General features: G+C 49.8%; 1 protein-coding gene across 2 annotated transcripts in view; it reads right to left on the bottom strand.

Annotated features, from left to right (window-relative positions):
* LOC132576666 (calumenin) overlaps positions 1-13,789 on the bottom strand; it is a 35,229-nt gene extending 21,440 nt beyond the window's left edge. For both annotated transcript variants that reach the window (XM_060246036.1, XM_060246037.1), the window contains exon 1: positions 13,726-13,789. The gene's annotated coding sequence lies outside the window, so the exon portion shown is untranslated. The remainder of the gene's footprint in view (positions 1-13,725) is intronic.
* Between the last annotated feature and the right edge of the window lie 518 nt (positions 13,790-14,307).

The raw sequence follows: 14,307 nt of genomic DNA, 5'->3' as shown, positions 1-14,307 counted from the left end.
CCCAAGGCCATTCCAGCAGCTGCAAGTGGAGTAGTGGGGAATCAAACCCGGTTCTCCCAGATAAGAGAGCTCTGGCTGACCCAAGGCCATTCCAGCAGCTGCAAGTGGAGGAGTGGGGAAACAAACCCGGTTCTCCCAGATAAGAGAGCTCTGGCTGACCCAAGGCCATTCCAGCAGCTGCAAGTGGAGGAGTGGGGAATCAAACCCGGTTCTCCCAGATATGAGTCTGCACACTTAACCACTACACCAAACTGGAACTCTCAGAAAGGTCCGGGAGTTGCGCTCCTGTGAGCTTCCACCAAATCTGAGGCCTGGTTCTACTGCTTCAGATCCACACGGCTGCCCATCTGGATCTATCAGTCATCGCCATTTGGAACAGCTCTGCCAAAGCTCAAAGGCAGGCCTAGGAATGGTGTACCTGAGCCAAAGACTAGATGGGTCAAAGGTCCCCCACATGAACACTTGGGACCCCAGCTCCAACGCAGAACTTGCGGGACCTGGGCACGAGTGCAGCTCGTCTTCCCGTGGCCCTCGCACGATGGGGGGGGGGTGTCACCAACTATGGGAAATCAATTTACTGTCTCGCCGGGATCCGTCGAGGCAGGCAGACGTCCTCTGGAAAACCTCCAAGTGCAGAAGGCGCTTCCAGCTGGCATCCAAGAGGACTGGAAACAAAGCCCCAATGGAGCCCTTCGAGTCACACTTCCCAGTCACCTCTGCCTTCACCTGACATAACTTCCATGTAAGGAAAAGGGCCAACTTATAGCCCCGGCAATGTTTTTACTTGAAGCCATTTTGTGCGAGAAGAGCTTTGGGGGGGGGGGGGGGAGACACCATCATCCTTACAGTGAGGCCCACCTGCCAGGCACATCGTAATACAGTATATCCACCACCCAAAAGGAAAGGGCAGGTTTTGGAAGAGACGCTTCCATTTTACTCATTTATTTAGATCAGGGGTGTCAAACTCATTTGTTATGAGGGCCAGATCTGACACAAATTAGACCTTGTTGGGCTGGGCCGGTCAGGTTGGGCCACGCCATGAGTGTACCTATTTAAGAAGATGATGATATTGGATTTATATCCCACCCTCCACTCTGAAGAATCTCAGAGCGGCGCACAATTTCCTTTACCTTCCTCCCCCACAACAGACACCCTGTGAGGTGGGTGGGGCTGAGAGAGCTCTCCCAGAAGCTGCCCTTTCAAGGACGGAGTCTCAGAGCAGCCTACAATCTCCTTTCCCTTCCTCCCCCACAACAGACACCCTGTGAGGTGGGTGGGGCTCAGAGAGATCTCCCAGAAGCTGCCCTTTCAAGGACGGAGTCTCAGAGCAGCCTACAATCTCCTTTCCCTTCCTCCCCCACAACAGACACCCTGTGAGGTAGGTGGGGCTGAGAGAGCTCTCCCAGAAGCTGCCTCCCCCACAACAGACACCCTGTGAGGTGGGTGGGGCTGAGAGAGCTCTCCCAGAAGCTGCCCTTTCAAGGACAGAGTCTCAGAGCAGCCTACAATCTCCTTTCCCTTCCTCCCCCACAACAGACACCCTGTGACGCAGGTGGGGATAAGAGAGCTCTCCCAGCAGCTGCCTCCCCCACAACAGACACCCTGTGAGGTGGGTGGGGCTGAGAGAGCTCTCCCAGAAGCTGCCCTTTCAAGGACAGAGTCTCAGAGCAGCCTACAATCTCCTTTCCCTTCCTCCCCCACAACAGACACCCTGTGACGCAGGTGGGGATAAGAGAGCTCTCCCAGCAGCTGCCCTTTCAAGGACAGAGTCTCAGAGCAGCTCACAATCTCCTTTACCTTCCTCCCCCACAACAGACACCCTGTGAGGTGGGTGGGGCTGAGAGGATGCTAACAGCAGCAGCCCTTTCAAGGACAACCTCTGCCAGAGCTATGGCTGACCCAAGGCCATGCTAGCAGGTGCAAGTGGAGGAGTGCGGAATCAAACCCAGTTCTCCCAGATAAGAGTCTGCACACTTAACCACTACACCAAACTGGCTCTCCAGGTAGCAGAGAGATAAACTTTATAAAGGACACAGGCGAATTAATTTTTTTTTAAAAAAAAAACAACCTTAAAACATGTTTAAAATATTAGCACTCATTGGTCTGAAAGGTGCTTTCTTTGTATTTCTCCCATGGGATCCAGGGAACGGGGCAAAGGAAGCTCTGGCTCTTTCCTTAGGGGACCAGGAGGGGGAGGAATCTCAGCCAATAAAAGGAAGAGAGGCTTGGCTCACTAGCTCTGTGGTGCTATTGAGAGAGCCTGGAAAAACAAGCTATGCCTTTCTCCCTTCCTCCCCAAGGGAGGAGCCTCAACCACTGGAGAAAATAGAGGTTTTGCTCAGTAGCTCCTGTGTGATTGAGCAAGCCTTGCAAAGTAATCCATAATGTAGAAGGAAGCAGGAGTGAAGGGGAAGGAAGCAGATGACAGCCAGTTCAAGGTTCAAGCAGAAGCCTTTCCTACTTTTCACTTCGTTTCTAACTCATCTTTCTCAGACTCCACCTAGCTCTACACTCTTCAGGAGAGAAGCCAGACATTGCCGGGACATTCTGCACGCACAGCATCTGAACCACTGTCCCCCTTCACACCCTCCTCACCACTTGCCCATTTCCAAGACTGCAAGAAACAAAATAAGTAAATACAGGCAAACACGCTTAACTTCAACCGGGGTGCCGATAGCTGCCACGCATACTTTTTTCCTGGTGGAACATAGTGCTCCTCTGAGCACAGAACGTTAATTTTCCTGAAGCAATAACAATGTGAAACCCTGGCTTCATTCCCAGAAATGTCCAAGGTCACAAAAATTACCGGATCTGTGAACTTTTTCCTTCTTAGGATTTTCTCATCCAATGGGGCAAGAGGGAACATTCAAGCCCTGCTGCTTTTAATTAAACCCAAAGGACACCTCTGCCCCCCCCACTTTTTTGCTGTCTGAATGAAAGCTGTACTAAGCTGTAACAACGTAAGAGAACATAAGAGAAGCCCTGTTGGATCAGGCCAGTGGCCCCTCCAGTCCAACACTCTGTGTCACAGAAGAACATAAGAGAAGCCATGTTGGATCAGGCCAAAGGCCCCTCCAGTCCAACAGTCTGTGTCACGTAAGAACATAATAGAAGCTATTTTGGATCAGGCCAGTGGCCCATCCAGTCCAACACTCTGTGTCACATAAGAACATAAGAGAAGCCATGTTGAATCAGGCCAGTGGCCCATGCAGTCCAACACTCTGTGTCACATAAGAACATAAGAGAAGCCGTGTTGGATCAGGCCAGTGGCCCACCCAGTCCTACACTCTGTGTCACATAAGAACAGAAGAGAAGCCATGTTGGATCAGGCCATTGGCCCATGCAGTCCAACACTCTGCGTCACGTAAGAACATAAGAGAAGCCGTGTTGGATCAGGCCAGTGGCCCACCCAGTCCTACACTCTGTGTCACATAAGAACAGAAGAGAAGCCATGTTGGATCAGGCCAGTGGCCCATGCAGTCCAACACTCTGTGTCACATAAGAACGTAAGAGAAGCCGTGTTTGATCAGGCCAGTGGCCCACCCAGTCCTACACTCTGTGTCACATAAGAACAGAAGAGAAGCCATGTTGGATCAGGCCAGTGGCCCATGCAGTCCAACACTCTGTGTCACATAAGAACATAAGAGAAGCCGTGTTGGATCAGGCCAGTGGCCCACCCAGTCCTACACTCTGTGTCACATAAGAACAGAAGAGAAGCCATGTTGGATCAGGCCATTGGCCCATGCAGTCCAACACTCTGTGTCACAGAAGAACATAAGAGAAGCCGTGTTGGATCAGGCCAGTGGCCGACCCAGTCCTACACTCTGTGTCACAGATGAACATAAGAGAAGCCATGTAAGATCAGGCCAATGGCCCCTCCAGTCCAACACTCTGTGTCACATAAGAACATAAGAGAAGCCCTGCTGGATCAGGCCAATGACCCATCCAGTCCAACACTCCATGTCACATAAGAACATAAGAGAAGCCATGTTGGATCAGACCAGTGGCCCCTCCAGTCCAACACTCTGTGTCACATAAGAACATAAGAGAAGCCCTGCTGGATCAGGCCAATGGCCCATCCAGTCCAACACTCCGTGTCACATAAGAACATAAGAGAAGCCATGTTGGATCAGGCCAATGGCCCCTCCAGTCCAACACTCTGTGTCACATAAGAACATAAGAGAAGCCCTGCTGGATCAGGCCAATGGCCTATCCAGTCCAACACTCCGTGTCACGTAAGAGAAGCCATGTTGGATCAGGCCAGTGACCTATCCAGTCCAACACTCTGTGTCACACAGTGGCCAAAAAACCCAGGTGCCATCATTATTTCCTATGGAAGGAAGGCATTTTAAAAGGTGTGCAATCCCTTTAAGTGTGATGGCCAGAACTCCCTTTGAAGTTCAGTTATGCTTGTCACACCCTTGCTCCCAGCTCCACCCCAATGTCTCCTGGCTCCACCCCCCAAAGTCCCCAGATATTTCTTGAGTTGGACTTGGCAACCGTAATTCTACCCTCCACGTCAAAGTCGCCCTCCGTGGACGCATCAGAACCGAATTCATTCCCGTTAAGCCCAGGGAGCTGTTCTCAGCCCCTTTTGGTCCCATCTCACACCACTGACCACTGAATGGTCAATGGCAGCCTGCAAAATCTCCCTTCCCCTTCCCCCTCCCCCCCCCCCGCCAGGTGCCTTGAGGCTTTGCATTCAGCCAAAAGTTTAAGGAACGCAAGATTCTAACATACAGGAAGGCCATTCCAGGTGAACAAGCCGGCACGAAAATAAATCACCAGGGCCGAACATTTTAAGCTTGGCTTGACCCAGCCACAACCTAAAAAGAACTCTGTGAGACAGGAACTGAGTTCCAGGTGAGCGAGCAAGCACGGAAATAAATCAGTAGGATTGGGACTTTTTACGGTTGGCTGCCACCTGCTAATAACTTTGTGAGATAAGAACTGGCTCTCTTCTGCCTGGGGCGAAACAAGTTTCAGTCTTTGAAGAACCTGCATTTGGCATTTCCGTTCAACCCCCAAACAAGGTTGGACCCACCCCCGAAAAATGACAAGATATCCAAAGGCTTCCTCCATCTGCCAGGAGCAGCTCGTGCTGGACCCGGTCATCTTGATAGCATCAGCTTTAAGTGCAGTCAGTAACCGAAGGGGAAGCAATCTCTGACTTCAAACAGCCTAAAAGATTAAGCAGAAGTAGATAATAGGCAGAAGCCTAGAGAGAAGCCTCTGAGCCATCTAGGAACACCTGCCCTCTCCACTGTCTCATCTTGAAAGAGAGAGCTGATCCTGAGAGGCTGCACATTCAACAGGTATCATAAAAACATAAGAACATCAGAGAAGCCATATTGGGTCAGGCCAGTGGCCCATCCAGTCCAACACTCTGAATCACATAAGAACTTAAGGAAAGCCATGTTGGAACAGGCCACCGGCCCATCCAGTCCAACAGTCTGTGTCACAGAAGAACAGAAGAGAAGCCACGTTGGATCAGACCAGTGGCCCATCCAGTCCAACACTCTGTGTCACACAGTGGCCAAAAAAACCCCAAGTGCCATCAGGAGGTTCACAAGTGGGGCTAGAAGCTCTCCCACTTTGCTCCCCCCCAAGCACCAAGAATACAGAGCATCACTGCCCCAGACAGTTCCAATAAAATGTTGTGGCTAATAGCCTCTGATGGACCTCTGTTCCATATTTTTATCCAGTCCCCCCTTGAAGCTGGCTATGCTCATGTGGCAGTGAATTCCGTTAATCACCCTTTGGGTGAAGGACTTCCTTTTATCCGTTTTAACCCAACTGCTCAGCAATTTCATCGAATGCCCACGAGTTCTTGTATTGTGATAAAGGGAGAAAAGCACTTCTTTCTCTACCTTCTCCATCCCATGCATCATCTTGTATCTCTACTTTCTCCATCCCGTGCATAGCCTTGTATCTCTACTTTCTCCATCCCATACATAATCTTGTATCTCTACTTTCTCTATCCCGTGCATCATCTTGTATCTCTACTTTCTCCATCCCATACATAATCCTGTATCTCTACTTTCTCCATCCCGTGCATCGTCTTGTATCTCTACTTTCTCCATCCCGTGCATAGCCTTGTAGCTCTACTTTCTCCATCCTGTGCATAATCTTGTATCTCTACTTTCTCCATCCCGTGCATAGCCTTGTTGGATCAGGTCAGTGGCCCATCCAGTCCAACACTCTGTGTCACATAAGAACTTAAGGGAAGCCATGCTGGAACAGGCCAACGGCCCATCCAGTCCAACACTCTGTGTCACATAAGAACATAAGAGAAGCCATGTTGGATCAAGCCAGTGGCCCCCCCAGTCCAACACTCTGTGTCACATAAGAACAGAAGAGAAGCCATGTTGGATCAGGCCAGTGGCCCCTCCAGTGCAACACTCTGTGTCACAGAAGAACATAAGAGAAGCCATACTGGATCAGGCCAATGGCCCCTTCAGTCCAACACTCTGTGTCACACAGTGGCCAAAAAAAATCAGGTGCCATTAGGAGATCCACCGGTGGGGCCAGAACACTAGAAGCCCTCCCAATGTGCCCCCCAAGCACCAAGAATACAGAGCATCACTGCCGCAGACAGAGAGTTCCAACAATACATTGTGGCTAATAGCCACAGATGGATCTCTGCTCCAGATATTTATTGAATCCTCTCTTGAAGCTGTCTATATCCAGATGTGGCAGTTCACAACAGTGTAACAGAGGACCAGGACAGTAAGAGATACAGTGTGATTAAGCTCCATCTTCCAGGGAAGAAGAAGAGGAAGAAAAGATTGGATTTAGACTCCGCCCTTCACTAGCCAAAGGAGTCTCCGAGCGCCTTGGAAATCTCCTTTCCCTTCCCCTCCCCACAACAAACACCCCGTGAGGTCAGTGGGGCTGAGAGAGAGCTCTCCCAAAACTGCTCTTGAGCAGAACGGCCTCGAGAGAACTTGTGGCTGACCCAAGGTTACATCAGGAGGCGCATGTGAAGGAGTGGGGAATCAAACCCGGTTTTCCCAGAGAAGATCCCGCGAACATAACCGCTACACCAAACCGGCTCTCTCTTTTTTTTTTTAATTAGGAGCAAGTATAAGAGTGTCCCTTTTTACACACACTAGAATCAGAGTACTCACCATCAATCACCATTCTACTAAAGCAGAACACTTCATTTAAGACGGCTGTCGACAGACGTCAGTCACGTTTGCTAAAAAATATGTCCTGCATTCAGAGGCTTTGCACAGAAGACACTAGAAACGAACAACTCAGGACAGCCAGCACTCGCCTCCACAACCTGCGTGGGACAGAACGTCACCTGTGGCTGCACACCCCACCCCTTTTCCCAGCAAGCAACAGCTTATATTCTAGATCACTGAGGCTGGGACCCCAAAGTGGGTCCCGCCTCACTTGCAAGAGGACAGCAAGGCCAAGAGAAAGGGCAATGAGCTGTGAGAGGAAGATCCCGGAAGCTCAGTAACAAATTTGAGATTTGCCTCTGCGCAGGGCTTTTTCTGTAGCAGGAACTCCGTTGCCTATTAGGCCACACACCCCTGTTGTAGCCAATCCTCCCGGAGTTTACAGGGCTGTTCTTACAGGGCCTACTGTAAGCTCTCGGAAGATTGGCTACATCAGGGGTGTGTGGCCTAATAGGCAACGGAGTTCCTTCTACAAAAAGCGTCCTGCCTCTGCATAATGTGTCCGCAAAACTAGCCTGTCGCTCAGCAACGCTACAGACAGTAAATGCCATGTTATCTGGCACTCGGTGAACTAATGCACTCAGCCGTAGCCAGAACATGTATCCTCTGTCAGAGGTTTTGGGCAGCGTGGAGGGGGGTGGAGCATAAGTTGCATTCCAGCCACGGCTGTGTGGAGGATTTAAAGGGCCAGAACTCTGCATGCCCGAGCCCTTTAAATCCCTGCCTCTCATGCAGCTGACTGGAAGCTGGAAGTGGTAGGGTGAGAACTCAGCATTCTGGTGATGGATTCCACTTGTATAAAACAAGTATCCTGGGGATAATTTCCCAGAAGGCACAGATTCCAGAAAAAGCAGCCAAATTAAGCTGCAACTGTACACAGCAGAAGACAACTGTCTAATTGCATTGTATGCTCGTCAAAGCATCAAATTGATAATAATAAAAAAATCTATGTTCTCTGTATGTTTTGGTTATTTTTTTTTAATCCTGACTGTTCCCTGGAAGGTCGGATACGGAAACTGAAGCTCAAATACTTTGGCCACCAAATGAGAAGGGAGCGCTCACTGGAGAAGATCCTGATGCTGGGAAAGATTAGAAGAAGGGTATGACATATGAACATATGAAGCTGCCTTATACTGAATCAGACCTTTGGTCCATCAAAGTCAGTATTGTCTTCTCAGACTGGCAGCGGCTCTCCAGAGTCTCAAGCTGAGGTTTTTCACACCTATTTGCCTGGACCCTTTTTTGGAGATGCCAGGGATTGAACCTGGGACCTTCTGCTTCCCAAGCAGATGCTCTACCACTGAACCACCATCCCTCCCCAGCATGAGATGGTTAGACAGTGGTATTGATTCAATGAACATGAATTTGAGCAAACGTCTTGGACTGCAAGAAGATCCAGTCAGTCAGTCCTAAGAGAAATCAACCCAGACTGTTCCCTGGAAGGTCAGATGCTGAAGCTCAAATACTTTGTCCACCCAATGAGAAGGGAGCACTCCCAGACGACCCTGATGCTGGGAAAGACAGAAGGCAAAAGAAGAAGGGGACAGCAAAAGAGGAGATGGCTGGACAGCGTTACTAATGTAACTAACATGAATCTGAGCAGACTTCAGAAAGTGATGGAAGACAGGAGGGCCTGGCGTGACTTGGTCCATGGGATCGCAAAGAGTCGGACTCGACTGTGCAATTGAACAACAATAACAAAGGAGGACGGTGGAAGATAGAAGGGCCTGGCGTGATGTGGTCCATGGGGTTGTGAAGAGTGAGGCTTAACTGTGCAACTGAACAACAACGATGTCATACTGGCCGTTAATAAATCTGAATCAACAAAGATGTTATCACTACTATGAAAGCAAAGAGGAACCCCCGCATTTCATAGTGATATCAAATGCTGAAGCCAAACAACTGGGAACAACTTTCTGTCTGTTCTTTGTCCAAAAGAGAACGCTGGGAAAGATGGGTCTTTGGTCTGACTCATGAAGGCTATTTGTGTATGCTTGCTGAAGCTCCTACTGCACAGATGGACAGATCTTGTTCTAGGGGACCCTAAAAATTGTCTTTCCCCGGATACCCCAACCTTTCAGGGATAATCTCCAAACCGGAACTCGCACTCGTCGCCACGAAGGCTCCAACCACCAGCATCTCCCATGAAAAGGAAATTATTTTATATATAACTCACCTTTCTTGCTGAGAATCAAGACCGGTTTACAGAATTTCAACACTGCAATCAGACAGCGTACGGCAACCAGTGACCAATGCAATGGGAGCAGGATTACACAACTAAAGATCAATGCAAGCAACAAACCATCTAAGGCCACGTACGCGATAAACCAGAAATACCCAACGTGGAGCCCGTGAGTGCCACAGCACCCACCAAGTGAGAGGTGTCGTGTGGGGCTTTTGTCCAATAGAGTCTCTGGTTGGCTGTACAGATTTTTAAAGAGTTGTTTTTTTCCCCCAGCAGCAGCTGCTCCCACACAAGGATCTTCCCTGGGTGACTAAAAATAAGCAGTGTGGACACAACGCGTTCGTTTTAAAAGGCATTCTGTCGAACAAAACGTCTGCCAGAAATGATGAAGAATTACCATTACATTTATGCATGACCCCAATCCCTAATATTTTGTGGTCGGCTCTGCCTCTCCCGTGGCAGTCAGTTTTAAAAAACTTTTTTATTCCCCATTTTTAATATATTGTATATCACAGTAAAAACAATTAACAAAACACTGAACAATGAACGAATGGACGGTGGACCCATCCTGTGGCAGAAATCCAAAGGTGCTCAAAAAGCTGGGGGACCCAGGCTACGAACAAAATCCCTACTTGTCTTGGACTAGGTGGCCAAACCTGCTTAATGCAGGAGCCACATGGAATAGATATCAGATGTTTGAGAGCCACAAGACATGAACGTCATAAGAACATAAGAGAACCCATGTTGGATCAGGCCAATGGCCCATCCAGTCCAACACTCTATCACACAGTGGCCAAAAATGTGTGTATGTATGTATGTGTGTGTGTGTGTATAATATATATATATACACACACATATAAATACATATATATACACACTGTGGCTAATAGCCACTGATGGACCTCTGCTCCATATTTTTATCTAACCCCCTCTTGAAGGTGGCTATGCTTGTAGCTGTAGAGCTATGGCTGACCCAAGGCCATTCCAGCAGGTGCAAGTGGAGGAGTGGGGAATCAAACCCCGTTCTCCCAGATAAGAGAGCTCTGGCTGACCCAAGGCCATTCCAGCAGCTGCAAGTGGAGGAGTGGGGAATCAAACCCGGTTCTCTCAGATAAGAGAGCTCTGGCTGACCCAAGCTGCAAGTGAAGGAGTAGGGAATCAAACCTGGTTCTCCCAGATAGAGAGCTCTGGCTGACCCAAGGTCATGCCAGCAGCTGCAAGTGGAGGAGGGGGGAATCAAACCCAGTTTTCCCAGATAAGAGAGCTCTGGGTGACCCAAGGCCATTCCAGCAGGTGCAAGTGGAGGAGTGGGGAATCAATCTGGTTCTCCCAGATAAGAGAGCTATGGCTGAGCCAAGGCCATTCCAGCAGCTGCAAGGGGAGTAGTGGGGAATCAAACCCGGTTCTCCCAGATAAGAGAGCTATGGCTGACCCAAGGCCATTCCAGCAGCTGCAAGTGGAGGAGTGGGGAATCAAACCTGGTTCTCCCAGATAAGAGAGCTATGGCTGACCCAAGGCCATTCCAGCAGCTGCAAGTGGAGGAGTGGGGAATCAAACTTGTTTCACAAACAGTTCGGAGCACAAGCAGTATATTCATATTAACTGATTCATGCTAACATTCTTCCCAGCTTAGTATTTCCTTATTTTTTTTAATCCCTGCTCACTGATGGAAGCCTGCCCAGTGACTCAGTCACAGACTCTCAACCTAACCAACTTTGCAGGGTTGTTATGAGGATAAAATGGTGCCTCTGATCCCCATGGGGAAGAAAGACAGAGTATACTGAAATAAATAACAATAAAGCAACAGAGCGAGGACAGCTAACACTGGTGATTAATGGCAGATTCAGGTGGGTCGTGTCCATCTGAAGCAGAAGAACAAAGTGGGAATCCTGTAGGGCAGGGGTATCCAACGGTAGCTCTCCAGATGTTTTTTTTTGCCTACAACTCCCATCAGCCCCAGCCATTGGCTATGCTGGCTGGGGCTGATGGGAGTTGTAGGCAAAAAACATCTGGAGAGCTACCGTTGGCCACCCCTGCTGTAGGACCTTCAAGACCAACAAAGCTTAATTCAAGGTATAAGTTTTAGTGTTTGAAGAGGTTTCCGAAGGAGGTTTTTAAACAGAGGCTAGACGGCCATCTGACAGCAAAGCGGATTTTGTGAATTACGTAGATCATGAGAAGGGGGGCAGGAAGGCTTCATCAGAGCTTACTTCTTATAGCCCTTTCTTACATACCCAGGAAATGCTGTTTGCCACGTTGGGGTCAGGAAACAATTTCTCTCCAGGACAGTTTGGCCTGGGATCTTCAAGATTTTTTCCATCTTTTTGGCATGGAGAAGGCATTGCTGGGATGGGGGGGCAGAAAGGCAGGGCTTTTTTTGTAGCAGGAACTCCTTTGCATATTAGGCCGCACCCTTCTGTAGTCAATCCTCCTGGCGCTTACAGTAGGCCCTGAACTAAGAGCTCTGTAAGCTCTTGGAGGACTGGCTACATCAGAGGCATGCAGCCTAATATGCAAAGGAGTTCCTCCTACAAAAAAAGCCCTGTGAGGAGGTATTTGTGAATTTCCTGCGTTGTGCAGGGGGAGGGACTAGATGGCCTTGGCAGTTCCTTCCAACTCTATGATTCTACGAAGCATGTGTGCACACAAAAGCTTAAACCCAGAATTAGACTTGTTTGGTCTTAAAGGTGCCCCCAGACTCAAACTTTGTTCTACTGGTGAACAACAAATTCATGGAGGTGCTTCGGGAAGGAGAGTAATCGTGGAGGAAAGACCCCTCTATGGCTGCTTGCCACGTCTGCTAAATGGAACCTCCACATTCAGAAGCAGCGAGCCTCTAAAACCCAGTAGCCAGAAGCTGAACCATACAAAGCTGTTGCCTTCAATGTCTCTCAATCTGCTTGCAGCTACGAGGACCTTTTTATGGTGCAACCCAGGGTGGCCAAACTGTAGCTCTCAAAACCTCCCCCCCAATATTGTGTGGCTCTCAAAGCTCCCACCACTGTCAGCCAGCTTGGAGAAGATATTTGTCTCTTAGAACCAATTCTTCAAGACAGCTGACAGCTTGGAGAAGGCAGTTAAAGTTGGTTTCTTTCCACCTCTTCCTCCCTCCCGTCTTGCAGCTTTCAAACATCTGACATTTAAAGTTAAAGTAGCTTCCTTTCCACCTCTCCCTTCCTCCTTCCTATCTCGCAGCTTTCAAACGTCTGACATTTATCCTATGCAGTTAAAGTTGTTTTCTTTCCACCTCTCCCTCCCTCCTTCCTGTCTCGCAGCTTTCAAACATCTGACATTTGTTCTATGTGGCTCTTACATTAAGTAAGGTTGGCCACCACTGAGAACACATTATCAGACCACTGGTAACCATTGAGAACACGTATCAGGCAATTCAGACATTCCTACAAGCCATTCTGTCCGTGGCACACCCGGAGCAATCACTGAGAGGGTAGGGCTGGCCATTCCTTAAATGAGTAGTGACTGAATTTGTATTACTATTCTATGTATTATTGTAATTGACATCTATATTGGAATTGATTAATTTCAGAAACAGTTCTTGTTATATGATATATAATACATGGAAGAGCATTGAATTGTTGTATGTAGCTTTTTCGGCAGGGTTCTCTCCAGGCTTCAATCCCCAGGTGGAGGCAGGGGATCCCCTGATTTGGAGGCCCTCCTCCCATTTCAGGGTCATCAGAAAGCTGGGGGGGGAGGCAATATCTGCTGGGCATTCCATTATTCCCTATGGAGACTGATTCCCATAGGGTATAACGAAAAATTGATCCACGGGTATCTAGGGCTCTAGGGGGGCTGTTTTTTTAGGTAGAGGCACCAAATTTTCAGCATGGCATCTGGTGCCTCACTTCAAAACACCCTCCAAGTTCCAAAAAGATTGGACCAGGGGGTCCAATTCTATGAGCCCCCAAAGAAGGTGCCCCTATCCACCATTATTTCCAATGAAGGGGAGGCATTTAAAAGGTGTGCAGTCCCTTTAAATGTGACGGCCAAAACTTTTTTTGGAGTTCAATTGTGCTTGTCACACCTTGGCTCCTGGCTCCACCCCCAAAGTCTCCTGGCTCCACCCCCAAATATTTCCTGAGTAGGGTTTGGCAACCCTACGAGAGGGGCACTTTGGGGGCATCGCAACTCGTCTCAATCCAGGCGGGCGTCCCTCCTCTGCCCAGAACACGCATCCGACTCGCCCCGTTCCGCCGTAACGGCATTCACACGTGAACCCGACACGTGAACCTCGGCTAGGCCGGGGTTGCCTAGGAAACCCCCGAGGAAGCGCTCGTGTGAACGAAGACGGGGAAGGGGAATCCCCCATCCCCAATTAAGTCTCCCCGTTACCTTCCCGGTCGGCGACGCTCCCTCCTCGGCACCCTTCAGTCCCACAACCGGAAACGGCCGCGCCACAGAACAACGCCCCGCCCCGTCCCCTTTCTGCCCGCCTCCTCTCCGCCGTACAGCCAATCCAAGAACCCCATGTCTCAAGGGCGGCTTTCTGATTGGCTCCGTTCCCTGACACTCCGGTATTCCTCTCAGGCCCCGCCCCCTGAGTCCTTCGCCGTCTCAACCCTGGAAAGGAAATAAGAGGCCGACAGGGGAAGGAGGCCGCGCGGAGAGGGTCGGCGCGGATTGGCTGGAAAGCGCCACGTCCTCACGGCGCGCGCTCCGGAGGCGAGTCGGCTCCTCCCACTGCCCAGCCGCGACGGTCGTTGGCGGAGCGGGCAGCCTGTGAGGAGGCGAGAAGCCTAGAGCGCGTGCGCAGAGGGCTTTAGCGGGCGGGGCCCAAAGCGACCGTTAGAAAAGGCGGGAAACGGCGGCGGCGCTGCAGGTAGCAAGAGGGGCGTTGCCACAATGAAGGTGACGGCAGGTTCCCCAGGTAGGTCGTTAGGCTCAGTCACCTGGCGGGGTTTTGAAATTCCCAGC

The sequence above is a fragment of the Heteronotia binoei genome, chromosome 8 (genome assembly GCF_032191835.1).
Source record: "Heteronotia binoei isolate CCM8104 ecotype False Entrance Well chromosome 8, APGP_CSIRO_Hbin_v1, whole genome shotgun sequence".
Lineage (NCBI taxonomy): Eukaryota > Metazoa > Chordata > Lepidosauria > Squamata > Gekkonidae > Heteronotia > Heteronotia binoei.
Note: the sequence above shows the minus strand (reverse complement) of the source record. Positions and strands in the feature narration are given on the sequence as shown.